This window comes from Mustela putorius, unplaced genomic scaffold (genome assembly GCF_011764305.1).
Source record: "Mustela putorius furo isolate JIRA1106 unplaced genomic scaffold, ASM1176430v1.1 tig00000407_pilon_pilon_pilon, whole genome shotgun sequence".
Taxonomy (NCBI): Eukaryota; Metazoa; Chordata; class Mammalia; order Carnivora; family Mustelidae; genus Mustela; species Mustela putorius.
The window spans coordinates 13,691,838-13,707,773 of NW_025421373.1; the positions used below are offsets into that span (position 1 = coordinate 13,691,838).

The window sequence follows — 15,936 nt, forward strand, 5'->3', positions numbered from 1 at the left end:
TTTGCACTACAACAGTAGAGTCATTGCAAAAGACCTATACAGCCTGCAAAGACTAATGTATTTACTACGTGGTCCCTTACAGAAAGTTTTCTCTAAACAGTATTTGGACACATGATGCTGAGAAACAAAGCACATTATGAAATTAACCAGCTGAACAGTTTCAGCAGCTGCAGGCCCTCTACAGTGTTGGCTGGTTGGGCGCCTGGGTGGCTCAGTGGGTTAAGCCTCTTCCTTCAGCTCAGGTCATGCTCCCAGGGTCCTGGGATTGAGTCCTGAATTGGGTTCTTTGCTCAGCAGAAAGCCTGCTTCTTCCTCTCTCTCTGCCTGCCTCTCTGCCTACTTGTGATCTCTGTCTGTCAAATAAATACATAAAATCTTAAAAAAAATAAAGTGTTGGCTGGTGACACAGAATACCTTTTTCAATAAAATGCTCCAAATCTGTAAAAAGCAGAAAGTTGCTACTGAGCTTAAATGTGTAGACTGACCAGCAGAAAAAACCTTCATTGTGAAGGAACAGAAGGGTGTAGAGGAAATTAGAGCCAGGACATGGAAATTTGAAATGGAGCAATTATAATTTTTCCACAAGGAGAATATGTATTCTGTTAAAAATCTTTACTCCTTTCTTAATGATAATAGATTCACAGTCAAATGATATTTTCTGCCAAGAAAATAACCCCAAAACATAAGATAATGAACAGTGGAAGCTGCTATCTGAAGGCTTTTTCATATGCTAACTATTCACATGCTAACTTATCATTATAGGAAAAATACTATAATTTCTTATTAGAGCCAAGGCTAATGACCCCATCTATTTTCTCAGCCCTTTCGAGGGCACTTTGTCAATCCATGTGTGAGTAGATAAAGTAAAATTACAAATTGAATTATTTCACTCAGAGAATCAGAAATCAAGACTCTCAAATGGAGGAAAAAGAAGTTTGCTTTGGATGGACCTCAGGCTACCACTCTCTTTTTGTCTTTTATTACTAAAATTATTTCAGGGACCGTCTAAATTGACTATTTAATTTCTTAATGGCTCTTCTTCGTTAACTTCACTCTTTGCAACGAGAGTTACAAATACAACAGCCTACCCAAAGTATTCACTCAGTGACCACCAGGAACCTCCTAACTGTCAAACCGAAGGACTACCTTTCAATCTGCTATTGGTTTCTGAGATATCTTCCTACCCACGTTTTTCTCAGGAAATTCCTCTCTTTCTTCCTGTGGTTCTCTTCTTACTCCTCTCTGGAATTCAATCCTCAGTTTCTTTTCTTTCTTCAGATATTTCATCTACGTCCACGGATTTATCCTTTACCTTTGTGTTGATTACTTCCTAGCCCACCGATCTCTGTACAACTGACCCTTGAACAATGTGGGAATTAGGTGTGTGGATCTCTCATGCAGTCAAAAATCCACGTATAACTTCTGAGGCCCTAAAAATGAAACGTCTACTATTGACTGGAAACCTTACTGATAACACAAACAAGGAACACATATTTTGTATGCTGTATGTATTAGACACTGTTTTCTTACAACGAAGTAAGTTGGAGGAAAAATGTTACTGACAAAATCATGAGGAAGAGAAAGGACATTTACAGTACTGTCCTGTAAAAAATCCACATAGAATGGACCCATGCAGTTGAAATCCATGCTGTTCAGAGGTCAACTATATTCAAATGTTCAGTAATAGTATCCAAACAGAACATCACATCACAGTGATGGCATCCTTTCTCCCCTACTTCCTATATTCTACTGGAGGCTAAATCCTGTGCTGTACTCTCTGAAGTGTCTCTTGTCTATGCACTTTCATCTTTTCTACCTCTTCCTCGTGTCTATAGCCACAACTCTACTTCCATGAATGGATGAACTCAAAACTGGAAGATCCCTTCAGTGGCTTCTGTGGTGCTATTGTTCCTCCTAAACTACTCTTCCTGGTTAGTCCGTCTAGAGTTCACCTCTCAGTGGCACAACTCTACTCAGAATGTTGATGGTGCTCTTTTCTGAAGACCACTGAATTACGAACAGAGTTCTAACGCCTGATATTTGAAACCCTGAACAATTTGGTTCCATATTACCTTTTTAGAATTACTTCCTCTCCTTCCTTTTGCATACTCCGTTAGCCGACCAAATTGGACAATTTGCTCAAAATGGGCTATGGAATCTCCTGACAGTGTCCTTCTTTCTTGAAACTTTTTCTTCCCCACTTTTGTATTCTGAAATATTAGTGTATTATGTATTTGTTCTTCAAGGTCCACTCCAAGTGTATTTCCTTCTTAAACCTTTCTGTATTTCATGAACACTTTCACTCTTATGATCAGAAACTACATGATTCCTCTATCCTTTAAGTTTACATAACTCTTTTTTTTTCTTATTTTTTAACCTCATGTATGAAATGTATTACTCCCAGGGCTTATGATTATTTACTTGCTGTATTATCACCTCCTCTCTCTTACTCCATGTGATATGTTCAAATTTCCTTAATAACAGAGCCTGAATAATATATTCATCTTTATAACTGAGTAAAAAAAAAGTTGAATAAATGTTGACTGAATTGAGTTGTCCATACACATGAATTTGCAAGAAAACGACTGAATTTTACATTATGTCTATACATATATGCCCTTAGCTAGAATTCTACTATGCAGGTTTTCATTAATCTGGCATAAGAGACAGCAGTCTTTCCTACAGCAGAGGGCTTCAAAAATTGTTTTTACTTACATGCTTACTGACTTGTTGAGCAATGCATAATGATGTTATTAAGTTGAGTAAACCCTTTGGCGATTCTTTGGAATGCAAAGAAAATGAACTACTATTTAGACTCTTAATCTAAAACTTCCTTAATATAGACAGGAATAGAAATATAGTTTGAGATTGAAACAAGTCAAACCTCTGCAAGATTTTGCCCCTCCTAGGGTTATAGAAAAATCTGGACTCGGTTTTTAATTCAGGAGTTTTGGAGAAAAGGCAAGAAAAAAGGTGACTGAGGTCAAAGGAGTCTTGCACAAATTCTTGAATCGGCTTCCTAGTTTGCTCCTTGTCCCATGCATCTTGAACATTATTATCAAGTTTTCTGTCTTAATCTGTTCTGGCTGCTGAAACAAAAATGCCATGGACTGAGTGGCTTAGCAGCAGCAGAGATTTATTCTGCACAGTTCGGGAGGCTTGGGAAGTCCAAGGTCAGGGTGCTGGCAGATGTGAAATCTGGTGAGGGGCCACTTCTTGGTTCATAGACGGCAGAAGGGGCAAGAGAGCTCTCCAAGATCTCTTTTATCTTTTAAGGCACTAATCCTATTCATTGGGCTAGGCTCTTACAACCTAATCACCACCCAAATCCCCACCTCCAAATACCATCACACTGGGCATTAGGTTTCAATGTATGAATTTGGAGAGATGTAACCACTCACTCAAAAGCTCCACCATAATGGAAATAACAGTTTAATATTTGGGGAGCATTTTATGGCTTGCAAAACGCTTTTCAAAATGCCATAGGCTCAGTGATATCTATTCGCCCAATCAATATTATGGTCAATACATAAATTGATCAAAATTATGATCAATATATAAATCCTTACCTAGCACCTGTTACACACCAGATATTATGTAGAAACTTAAAGAGAAAAAGATGAATGAATTTGGTCAATTTTTCAAGAACTTTAGATAAAAGATAATAATAGTTGAATGGAAAAATGAATACGAGCATACTGCAATTGTAAGAAACTTATCAAAGAAATCATAACCTCTCATGTGATGTAACCACCTTATTTTTGTTTCTTTAGCTTACATTTATTATAATTGCCATTATTATTATTTAAAGCCTTTTGTTCACTCGTTTAGCAAAAATTTACTGTAAGGCACTGTTTTAGGCACTAGACAGGAAAAAATCATGTCTTCATGGAATTTATAATTATTGGGCAGAAAAGAGTGAAAACAAACTAAATGAGCAAATAACAGTTTTTTTTTGGCAGCATTTATTTAATATAATTAAAATATATATCCTTCTAAAAATGCAGGTCATTCTCTTGCCTTTATGCTTTCTTAGAGGAAATCTGCCCAGTCTGGGCTCAGAAAATCGAATCCTATAGAATCTGCGGCAGGTCTCATGATTCTGCCTCTTGGGCAAGACTGATGGACCAGGATAGGGCAGGAGGAGTCAACTGGACTTTATGTGCCCAGGTCACGGAGGGGAACTTCAGTGAGACATAATGTGAACCTTACTTCAGCCATATGCAAGGAGAAGCAGAGAACCCCTCTCCGCAGAGGGACAGAAGAATGAAGTGGGGACTTGAAGGAATGTACCCAGAGAGTATAAATGTTGTCTCTCGCGAGGTTCAGCTACACTTCCTTCCCTTGAATCCCATAAGGTACACCTGTTCCCTTTCCATAGCACCTAGCAACCATTTTTCTACTCTCTGCTTCTTAGAGTTTGACTTTGTCTTTTTACTCCACATGTAAGTGATACCATGTAGTATTTGTCTTTATCTGGTTTATTTCACTTAGCATAATGCCATCAAGTTTCATCCATTTCATCACATGACAGGATTTCCTTCTTTCTCATGGCTGAATAATATTTTGTCACACACACACACACACACACACACACACCACCACTTTATTCGTTTATCTGTTGATGGACACAGGTTGTTTCCACATATTCGCTATTGTGAATAATGTTGCAAAGAATGTGAGAGTGGAAACATCTCTTCAAGATTCTGTTTTCGTTTCCTTTGGATATATAACCAGTAGGGGATTTACTGGATCATAGTGTAGTTCTATTTTTAATTTTTTGAGGAACCTCCATACCGTTTTCTAGAATGACTGTACCAGTTTGTGTTCCCACCAACAGTGCATGAGGCTTCCCTTTTCTCCACATCTTTGCCAACAGTTGTCATCTCTTGTCTTTTTGATAATAGCCATTCTGACAGGTGTGAGGTAATGGCTTGCTGTGGTTTGGATTTGCATTTCCCTGATGCTGAGTGATGTTGTGCAACTTTTTTTTTTTTTTTTTTTTTTAGCATCTTTTCATGTGTCTGTTGGCCGTTTGTACAGCCTTCATTTTTATGCAGGTAAAGTATCATTAATAAAGGAGAATCTAAGTCTCCGGATACATCAGTGATTAGCCAAGTTAATGCAACAAATCAATGGTAAAGGGGGAATTAGAGGTCTTCTGCTGTCTAGTGGAACTTGTTTCACTTCGTTTTTTATTAGCTTTCAGCACTCCCATGGCCACCCAAACCATTCTGTTAAGCTTATTTTACTTTAATAGACTGCTAATGTTTTGAGTGTAATCAGAAAAAAGCCTTTCTATAAACTAGATCTAAAAAAAGAGTAAGGACCTAATAAGCACTCTTGGCAGTTTAATTTTAATGTTTAGTTAAAGTATTTTCTTTATTTTTTAAAGTAACCTATTTATATTGTTAAAAAAAAAAAAAACCAGAATTCAGTTTTAAGGCAGCAAAACAATGCCACTACTTTGGCCTGTCTTACTTCCTTGTCTTCTTTCTAGGACCAGTCACTTTCAATTAGAGCTGGTTTGTTTTTCTTTTCTTTTCTTTTCTTTTTTGTTTCTTATCTTTGTATTTCTTAGTACTAGTACCCACAAAACTCCATTTATCCCAGTCCCAGGTCTCTGTTATAGTTTTTATGTACACTCCATTATACACCGTTATAATTTATGCTGTAAACTATGCATTCATAGGAAGGATAACATTGCCCTCAAGAGGATAAAATTTGATTGTTGGTAGGGGTGGTGAAAAATTCTTAGATATTACAATAGTCTGTAGCCCTGTAAAGTTTAACCGTACCCAGTAGAACCTTATTCCTTAGAATTTAACTTTTCTCATTGTTGTTTTGTTTTGTTTTGTTTTAGGAATCATGCAAGCAGCACTGACATCGAGTTTATGGAAGAGTTGCAGAATGTATACAAGATCAGTGCTAAAGTCCATGGTGAGCAGGTGACTTCTTTTCTTTGATTGTTTGCTCTGTCTTGAGGCATATTGCAAGAGGAGCCATAATCATCAGATGTTGTTTGTGTGACTTGGGCTTTGAGAATGAAATAAAAATAGTTTATGCTTTTCATTCAATTCTATAAGTTATTCAGTCTATTGTATTAAGTGCTGAAAAGAAAAAAATGTTGACAATATCCAAGTGAATATCTAGCAGTGATTTAAAAGTCATTTTCTCATACCAAACAAAAGCTAAAAGTTGAGTTCCTTAAAAATAATTTTTAAGCAACTTAATTTTTAAATTACAGCTAACTCTTAAGTAATATAGCTTTGAACTTCATGAGTCCAGGTATATACAAATTTTTTTGATAAGTACAGCGCAGTACTATAAATGCGTTTTCTCTTCCTTATGATTTTCTTAATTACATTTCCTCTCCTCTAATTTACTTTATTGTAAAAATACTGTATAAAATACATATATAAAATATCTGTTAATCAAATATTTATGTTACTGGTATGGTTTCTGGTCAGCAATAGGCTACTAGTAGTTAATTTTAGGGGAGTCAAAAATTCTCTCTGGATTTTTTACTGTGCAAGGGGTTAACATCCTTGACCCCTGCATTGTTCAAGAGCCAACTGTAAATCACTTTTAAAAAATAAGTTTCAAAACCTCTTATTACTGTGTGCTGTATATGTTGATAATTTGCATATTAATTTCATACATTATAATTTATGAAACTAAAGTTACCACAGAAAAATCACACAGTTATGAAATTGTTACATGAAACTAACTTTTTAATATTCTAACTTTTAAAAGTGTAGTCACTCTGAAACCTGTGTCGAGCAAAAAGAGTAAACTTTATTTTTTTCTTTTCATGTATAAAGTACAGATACTCATATGACATATAAGTAGGTATACAATGTATCATGAATACTAGCATTTCATTGCAGGGGATGAGTAATTAGGAAAAAAAGGTTCGAAAAAGTTTCTTAAGGAGTGATAATGAAAAAAAGATTGTGAGGCTGATTTAAACTATCATATGTATTTCAAAGAAATTAAAAGGAAAAAAATAATTGCTTCTTTATGTACATCCACAATTTTATCATTTCTGATCTTCACTCTGTGCGTAAGATTTGATTTTCCAGACCTTGTGTCTCCTGCTGGAGAAGATGGGGAGGTGGTTGATTGTCTTGAATGAGGTAATCTGATGGCTCCAAGTCCTTTGCGGGTTAAAAAGTGACTGTTCAGTATTCACTCCACGTGCCTTTTAGCATAAGTGCCTTTAGCATATAGCTTGCTCTAAGTCAGACACTATTTTTCCATCTGCTTTCTGTTTCCAAAAGTTACTGAAATATTATGTCTACTGACATCTCTGTTCTTCTTTTCCTTTTGGATTTACAACATTTTATTTCTTTCCTACTATAACGGAGATGGATGAAATAAGTTTATATGGCCAATTACTATGTCCAGTGGAAATTCATGTAGCTTCCTAGATGGGAATAAACATAATGTTTTAACCATATTCATTTAACCAGATTCTCCCCCATTCTCCCTCCCCCTCCTAAAAAAAAAAATAACATGCATAAATCTTTTTGAATTTCTTCTGTAAATTAAGCTTTGCAATCCATTTTGATAACAGATATAAAGAATACAATTCATGAGGCTGTGAAGGAAACATTTGTATTCAGCTCCGAGCTGAACTTGCCTGGGGTACTATTTATGATAGATGAATGCTGCGGTTTTATGGTTTCTCCTAAAACTGACATTTAGGGATTAAGAGGTATTGTTACCCCACTGGGCACTGGGGAGATATATGCCAGAGGAGGCAGGAAAACAAAGGGGGTAGCAGAGAATTAGTTACAAAACTGTGGTGATTTCATTATTTTACGAGGACTAGACAGTTGAATGAAACTGTGCTTGAATAAAAGTACTTTTTCTTCTCTTCTTTCCAGTGATACTAGAGGAAATCAGTTGGGGACAACCGTTACAAAATAGGCTGGATGAATGAACAATCTCCAGTGTTAGCTCACCATGCAAAATCCTCAAGACGGTGGGGACATAGCCCTACCCTCCAGGAAAAGAGACCTCAAAAACCTTTTATTGACACCATGGGATATGCCAGTTGACCTTTCAAGTGATTACATCAGCTCTATCTTTTCTAGAGGTGAGGCACTCTATTTGAATAAAAACAGTGTTGTCTCAGGCTTAGAAGTATGAAAGAGAACAAAGATAAATCCCATTATAGGAATTCATAGTTCCTACAGTCTACTCTTTTTTAAAACCCATTTATTGAAGCATGGTTGACATATAAAACATTGTATGTATTTAATGTTTACAACTTGATGAGTTTGGAAGTATACACCTGTGAAGTTATCACCACACTCTATGCCATAAACACACCCATCACCTCCAGAAGTTTTCTCCCACACTCATTATTATTTTGTGTGTGTGATAGTAACGCTTAACAGAAGTTCTACCCTCTTAGCAAAATTTTAAGTATACAATACAGTATTGCTCACTATGGCATTATGCTATAGAATCTGTAGGAGAGACCTCTAGGATTTATTCGTCTTGTATAACTGGACACTTGTACCCTTTGACTAATAGCTGCGCATTACCCCCTTCCTTCAGTCCCTGACAGCTACCATTCTACTTTCTGCTTCTGTGAGTTTGTATCCAGTCTACTGTTGATCCAATACAGTTACCAAATTTAGAAGCAATTGTTTCAGTGCTTTCATTTAGTATACAGTTTATATTATTCCTATTTCAGTATTATTGTTTCAATATTATTCTTAATTGCTTTTTTTCCCCTCTGCAGTACAGAATCCAGACCAGGATCACATGTTTCATTTAGTCATCATTGTCTCTCTTGATACAAGAACAGATTTCTGAATTTCCGTGGTCATTAGTGGCATTGACAATTTTGAAGAATAAAGGTCAGCTACTTTTAGAGTACTCATCACTTTGGGTTTGTCTGATAGTGTTGCATCTGGAGATGACATCAATTGGTTTTTGAATTTCAAATCATCACTGCATTTTGAGAATAAGTGCATTTTGGGAATCCCCGCATTTGATGTACTAGTATATATTTAGCATTTTCATCTCTATGTTCATGAGAAAGACAAGTCTTAATTTTTCTTTCTTGAAATATATTTGTCAAGTTTTAGTGTTAAGCTTGGGTTGGCTATATTAATGAGTTGTTTGCTATTTTTCTATATTGTGGAAAAGTTTGTTTTCCAAGACTGATGTTATTTTAAAATATTTACTAGTAAGTCCAATACGGGTCTGAGTTTTTGAGGAGTAAATAATTTAATAAAATATACAATCAATTTAATAGAAACAGGGCTTTAAGGTTTATCTATTTCTTTAATTTTGTCATTTGTGCTAAGTTTTTTTCTAGTAATTTGTCCATTTTCCCTTTTTTCTTTCTTTGCCCTGAAATTGCTCAAAATATGCTTCTAATTTATTTTTAGTTTCTGTAGCCTCTTCAGTGATATCTTTTTAAATTTTTCCTGATATTAAAATTTTTATAACTAATAATTATTCTCTGTGTCTTAAGGTTTCTCAATTTTATTATTTTTTCAAAGCTCTAATTTTTAGTCTGTTGATTTTATCTTTAGCATGTTTGTTTTCTATTTTATTGATTCCCTCTCTTTATAATTTTCTTTTCATTTAGTTTAGGTTTAATTTTTTAAAAATGTTTAATAAACTTATATCACTTGTCTTCAGTCTCTTCCCCTTAATGCATATATTTTAAAGTTTTTAAATTTCCCTTTGAACACTGATTTCACTTTATTCTGTAAGACTTAATATGTTACATTTCTTATTTAAATTAAAATATTTTCTAATATCTACTTCTATTATGCCTTTGATCCATAGATAATCTAGAAGTATATTACTTAGTTTCCAAATATTTTATTATTATCTTTCCCAGGAAATATTTATTTTCTTCTTTATGCTCAGAAATAAAGAAGTGACCTTGTCCCCCCAGAATGTCTCCTCTTGAAGGAAAAGAAAGGAAGTATGTGTGGGGTGGGCTGGCTTTTGGTGTGAGGTCCAATGTGGGAGCTCTTTCTCCCTATCTTCCCTACAGTCACTCCTCTTTTCAGCATCCCCTTCCAAAAAATACAGGTTTGAACACACCACCCACTGGGGGGTTGGGGAGGCACAGCTGAAGTCAAAAAAGCAATGTTCACGTTCAACAGGAGATGGGTTCAGTGCATGTTTGGGGCCAACTGATGAGGGAGCGAAGGAGGGAAGGTTGGCTGAGTAAGTGGTTGAATGGAGGGATGGCAGAGAAGCTGGGACCCTCCCTCTCCTAGCGCCACACATCCTTTCCTTGCAGCCCTCTTCTAGCAAAACTGATCCTTGCATTCCTTGTCTTTCATCCCCTTCAGCCCAGGTGGCCAAAGTCCTCAAACACAACATCCTCATCAGTGGTGTAGTTGGTGTCCACAGGGGCGTCTATTTCAGGAGCAGCTATCTGGGATGATGTGGTGGTGGAGTTTGCGGTGTATAAAAACAAAAGGCAGCTCCACAGAGGCTACCCCACCATGTGACACCACCAGCTCACCTTGACCCTGTAGGACATCAGGATTCCAGCACCTCCTTGTTGGCAGCCTCCTACACAATGGTGCTGGAAGCCAGGTTGGTGTTCTCATGCTTGAGATACTCTTCCAGGACAAGACCATGCTTCTTCCAGTTGTCACTAAGCCGCGGGGTGATGGTATACACCTTCAGAACAGGGAGCTGGGTGATACCTGGTCATTTTGTTCGATATGAGTCACAGGACACTTATCCTGGGTAGCAGAAGAGGCAGATGTCACATGTTATCTCAGAGAGACATTGATTTTCTTGATGGTCTGGATGGAGATGTTGGTGACATGGACATTGACACGTAGAGGCTCCCCATGATCGTTCAGAGCCTTGTCCATGGAAGTCTCAAGGTGCAGGGCTGGTCAGATATGATGTGGTGGGTGGTTTCTACTGAAGGCTGGGGCCTAGTTTCTCTGGGGCAAGTTGCACCTTTCAGATAACCAGATGTATGGACCTTCTTTGGTGTTTTTTCTCTTCTAACAATTTGGCAGAGAAGGCTCAAATCTCAGAGTCTGCTGCACAGGCCTTCCCTGTGTCCTCTGGGCCTGGCTGCAGTATGATGAACCAGGGCAGATTCTGGGATATTATATCCAGGTCCTCACGGCATAGTGGAAGTGAGGAAGTGCAGGTGAGGTAGCAAACACCTTGCGGTCCTTTAAGTACTCAGGGTCCACAAGCACCATGCCATCCACAGGGTCACTTTGTCCAGGTGTTCTACAAAGTCCTGCTTGCCCAAGTACACCTTGAGTTTGCAGTCAGGGCTAGACTTCTTGAAGACCCTGGCTCCTGGTTTCCATGCATGGGTTTATGGCTTGCCGGCAGCCTCTAGTCCTTTGGTCTAGTCCCTACTTCTCCCCACACCACTGCACACACGCGTCCTGGGCTTCCAACTATTTAGAATACTTGTGCGGAACTAAATTCAACTGCTGTTTGGGATTATATTTCTATATCTCCATCCTCTAAATCATTGAGACTTGCCTTATGGCTCAATGTATGATCATTTACCAGCATACGGTAAATGTTTCTCATGCCCCTGAAAAGTGTGTGTGAAAATTTGCAGTCTTTTATCTATTAATTAGGCCAAATTTATTAAGAGTGTCCTTCCAATCTTCTATCAGTGAGACGGTTGAGAAGTGCATTAAAATCTCCCAACAGCATTACCCATCCCTTGAGTGTTGGTTATTTTCAACATCTTCCTAGCTTGGCCCCCCCGCCCCCCACAAGCTTCACCTCCACTTTCATCACTATGGAGTAGCCAAAGCTCCTACAGGCTGTTTTTTGTTAAGACTTTGGCCCACAGCACTCATATATTAGAAAATTCCTTAAAAGGAAAAGTGGCAGAGAATTTCTCTTACTACAGTCGATTTTCCTTTTCTGAGGTTTCTTTGTTGCTAAAGTATTTCTTGCCCTTATTATTCTTTTTAAGTTCAGCATTTAGTGTTGCTTTTCTAGGAGGTCTGGTTTGATAGAAAGGACTCTGCCAGAAAGAGAATCAAAATCACACATGCATAGTTTCTGATTGGTAAAGTAACATCCATGTTTTGCAGAGATTTGGAAAGTTAGAAAAGTAAAAGGAGAAATTGAAAGATGCTCCAACATCTTCGCCTGGTTACTTACTAGTCATCTTTCTGTTTTCTGCCTCAATTAACTTCTTCAGAGTCAGATCAACCTTCATTTATATTAAATTAGATGCTATTCATAGCAGCTTGTTTTTTTTTGTTGTTGTTTTCTTGGTTTACACTTTTTAAATGATGTGTTATTATGGATTTATTTTTGTATTCATTTGATTAACATTTGTCTCTTTCACTAGATTATTAGTTCTAGTGTGGCGTGGACCATGTCTGCTACTTTCTGTAAACATAGTATCCATTATCGCCTATTTGATATTTATAAAATGTGCTTTTGAACAGTATTTCTTTCTTATATGTATATATGTGTGTACTTTCAACTAATATTCTATTATGCATATAATATTTATATGTACTTTTCCATTTTCTGTATTTTAAAAATTCATTTGACAGCATATCATAAACATTTCGCATGTGAAGACTGTCATCTAAGAATAGCTCGGTCACCAATTACTTGAAGTCTGGCATGTCAATTAACATTTTTAAGGCTCAGTTTCCTCATCTGTAAAATAAGGAAATGACAGGTGCTCTAACTACTCCTTCGGATAATTGCCAAAAGTCAATAAACTCCCAGGTGTACAAGGAAGTTATGAAATAAAAGATACTGAACATGAGACAGTTAAGCAATGAGGGATGGAACTGTTGTTCCCGTTGTTGCCTGGTCAATTGTCTACACAAAGGCCACTAGGGCCATGTGTGATTTGACAGATCCATGTTCACCTCAGATCTCCAAGAAAGATGTAATGCTTTCTACTGACCACATAGACAGAGAAGCTTCACACATGGGATGTTTACATCGTGGCAGATGGATGAGTGTCACAGAGCAATTCGGTAAGAAAACAACACAGAACAAGAAGAAGCTATTTCTATTACAGAAAAGTATGCAATTAGCTTTTCGTAGAGCGCTTTAGAGAGAGGCAAACATCTGCAGAAATGCAATAAACACTCAGTTGCTTCTAAGTAAGTGCATGAGTGAAAAGAAATAATTGCAGTTATTAATAAGGGATGAGAAGGGGAAAAAGCTCTCCTGTCTTAGAAGATTTGAAAGAAAACCACTGAGACAAATCCAGATGAGATCAGATCATTTTTCTTTTTCTAGCTATGCTGGGTTATCAGCAGGTGATATGAGAAGTTTATCAATGTATACTTTTCCAGTTTACTTAATTATCTCATTAATTCATTTATTTTGCTCTTTCGGTTATCATACACATATGGCAGCATTATCATTACTGAATATTGCTTCGTTACCACAAATATTTCTGTTTTCTTGATAAATTCTTGAGATTAAGTGAAAATCTTCAAGTATTGCTATATGTAAATCCTGGATGAGTGGCTCTGCCTAACCATTAGAGTCAAACTTCCGGTAGCCAGAGTTTGCAAAACTAGGAGAACAGCGTCACCTACATACTGCTCTCTCTCAAGAATGATCCCTCCCAGGTAAACTTCACATTATTTATTTTGAAGAATAAAGGTTAAAAAAAACCACAACACTGTATAATTGCAAGGTATCCATATAGAAATACTCCAGAGTAATAGACTGCTTGTCCCCATAATATAAATTCCACTTTCCTTAAATTTTCCGGGGACAGTGGAGGGGAATTCTAGTATATTCCCAAGAGTAACAAAGTAATTATAAAGCAGTTCTAAGTTCCTTTTATTTGGAAAGTGTTGCATTACTCTGGAACTAGAATCATTTCATGAGAGAATTTGGCAATAAATATATTTCCCAAATGCTTGTTCTTTTAAATTCTATCTGGCAAAGTGGCCATTTAGTCAACAGAGTGAGAAAATAGAGATTTAGTCTAGAGCTTAATTGGACTAGGACTGAGTGTAGAAACTAGAAGAAGCTGAAAGATTCATCAACCTGTGGTTTCTCCAATTTTATAAATGATTATTGGTGACTAATGAGGCATTCTCCTACCTCCTCCATACCATTTGTGGAGAAAAGAAGCACAGAAAATACCCTGCTTTGACATTGCTATATTAAGGTGATTCCATTTGTTGAAGATGCCAAGTGAATACAATTACTCCCGTTCATTAATTCCTAGTTAAATCAGCTTTAGTACAATGAGAAACTTGGAAAGTTATGAGAATTCAAGAATGCCAAGGTAGTAAAATATAGAAGCACATTTGCAATTGTGAATTATTCAGAACTCAAGATAGACAATTTATTACTACTTGTTGCTATAATAAATCCCCACTAATGGAACTGTATTAATTTGGAGTTTGGGATGATTTGAAGTCTTGGCTGAGATCTGTCATTTTATTCCTTACAAAGACAGAGTTTGGAAAGCAAGTTAGTAGTTAAGCGATAAGGATAATACATATTTTAAAAATCTAGGCTCTCTGCTGTCCTTCTTTTTAAATACATAATAAATGCCATTATTACATTTTTGACCCAGCAAGAGAGGAAGATGCAAAAGCAGATCTTGTCATATGTGAAGCAGTAGTAATAAAACCCTTAGATGATTGAAAAGAAGAGGAGGAGAGATAAAAAGTTTAAGGAAGTAGTGGGCAAGAGATAGTCATGAGTAGCAGTGTGCTGGTGAATATTTAACCATTGTGGAATTTGTTCATTTCTGTTGTATAAATACTCACATTATGGAAAATTTCAGGCTACAAATCTGATACTATTGAGGGCAAAGATAGAAAGAGAAAATATACATAAGTAACTTCAAAGGCATAGGTAATTGTAAAGTCTATTTTATTAGTAAAATGCTAATAAAATAAGTAAAAATGTATTAAGATCATTAGGATGTAATGATTTGGAGTATGCATTACCTTTAAAAAATTTTTTTTTTAATTTTTTTATAAACATATAATATATTTTTATCCCTAGGGGTACAGGTCTGTGAATCGCCAGGTTTACACACTTCACAGCACTCACCATAGCACATACCCTCCCCAATGTCCATAACCCCACCCCCTTCTCCCAACCCCCCTCCCCCCAGCAACCCTCAGTTTGTTTTGTGAGGTTAAGAGTCACTTATGGTTTGTCTCCCTCCCAATCCCATCTTGTTTCATTTATTCTTCTCCTACCCACTTAAGCCCCCATGTTGCATCACCACTTCCTCATATCAGGGAGATCATATGATAGTTGTCTTTCTCCGATTGACTTATTTCGCTAAGCATGATACCCTCTAGTTCCATGCACATTGCCTTTTTTTTAAATTAACTTAAATGTAAGTTTATATGATTTAATTTAAAATAAAATCTGTATTTAACAACCAGCTGGTGACCTTTCTGAACTTTGATGAACTGGGATGAATAAGCTAGCACTAGTACACCACTAAATCTTGGTACCACTCTCTGTCCCAGAGTTGAAACCTGGGGGATAGCAAAACATATCCAAATACATTGTGGGGAATCCAAAAATACTGGACCTTGAACTCTGATACCCTGGACACGGACTGAAAAGATTACAAAGCTTGGAGAGAAGACCTGGATTCAAAATGGTGTTAAAACCAATAAATATGGCGGTGAACAAGCCAGCAACAACACTGGAGGAAGCAAATGGACTAGGGATTCTTTTATTAGCTGTGGGAAGCCTATTTGTGATCTCCACAGCTCTTCTGTGAGAGAGTGTCAAGAGAGTAACAAGAGGATAGTAATAAAATTGATGGAACAGAAAAGGCGTTGAGTAGGTGCTATGACCAGGAGCACACATTTCTGAGTGGGTACCTGCATAAAGCCTTAAAAAACCAAATGGAAAGACTCATTCAAAATGAATACCAGTGGTAGACGCTGAGCAAGTCAGTACGACAAAGCCAAT

The 15,936-nt window shown here is 36.9% G+C and overlaps 1 pseudogene; it reads right to left on the reverse strand.

Moving 5' to 3' along the window:
- Window positions 1-10,292: 10,292 nt before the first annotated feature.
- On the reverse strand, window positions 10,293-11,332 carry LOC101692643 (annotated as a pseudogene).
- Between the last annotated feature and the right edge of the window lie 4,604 nt (window positions 11,333-15,936).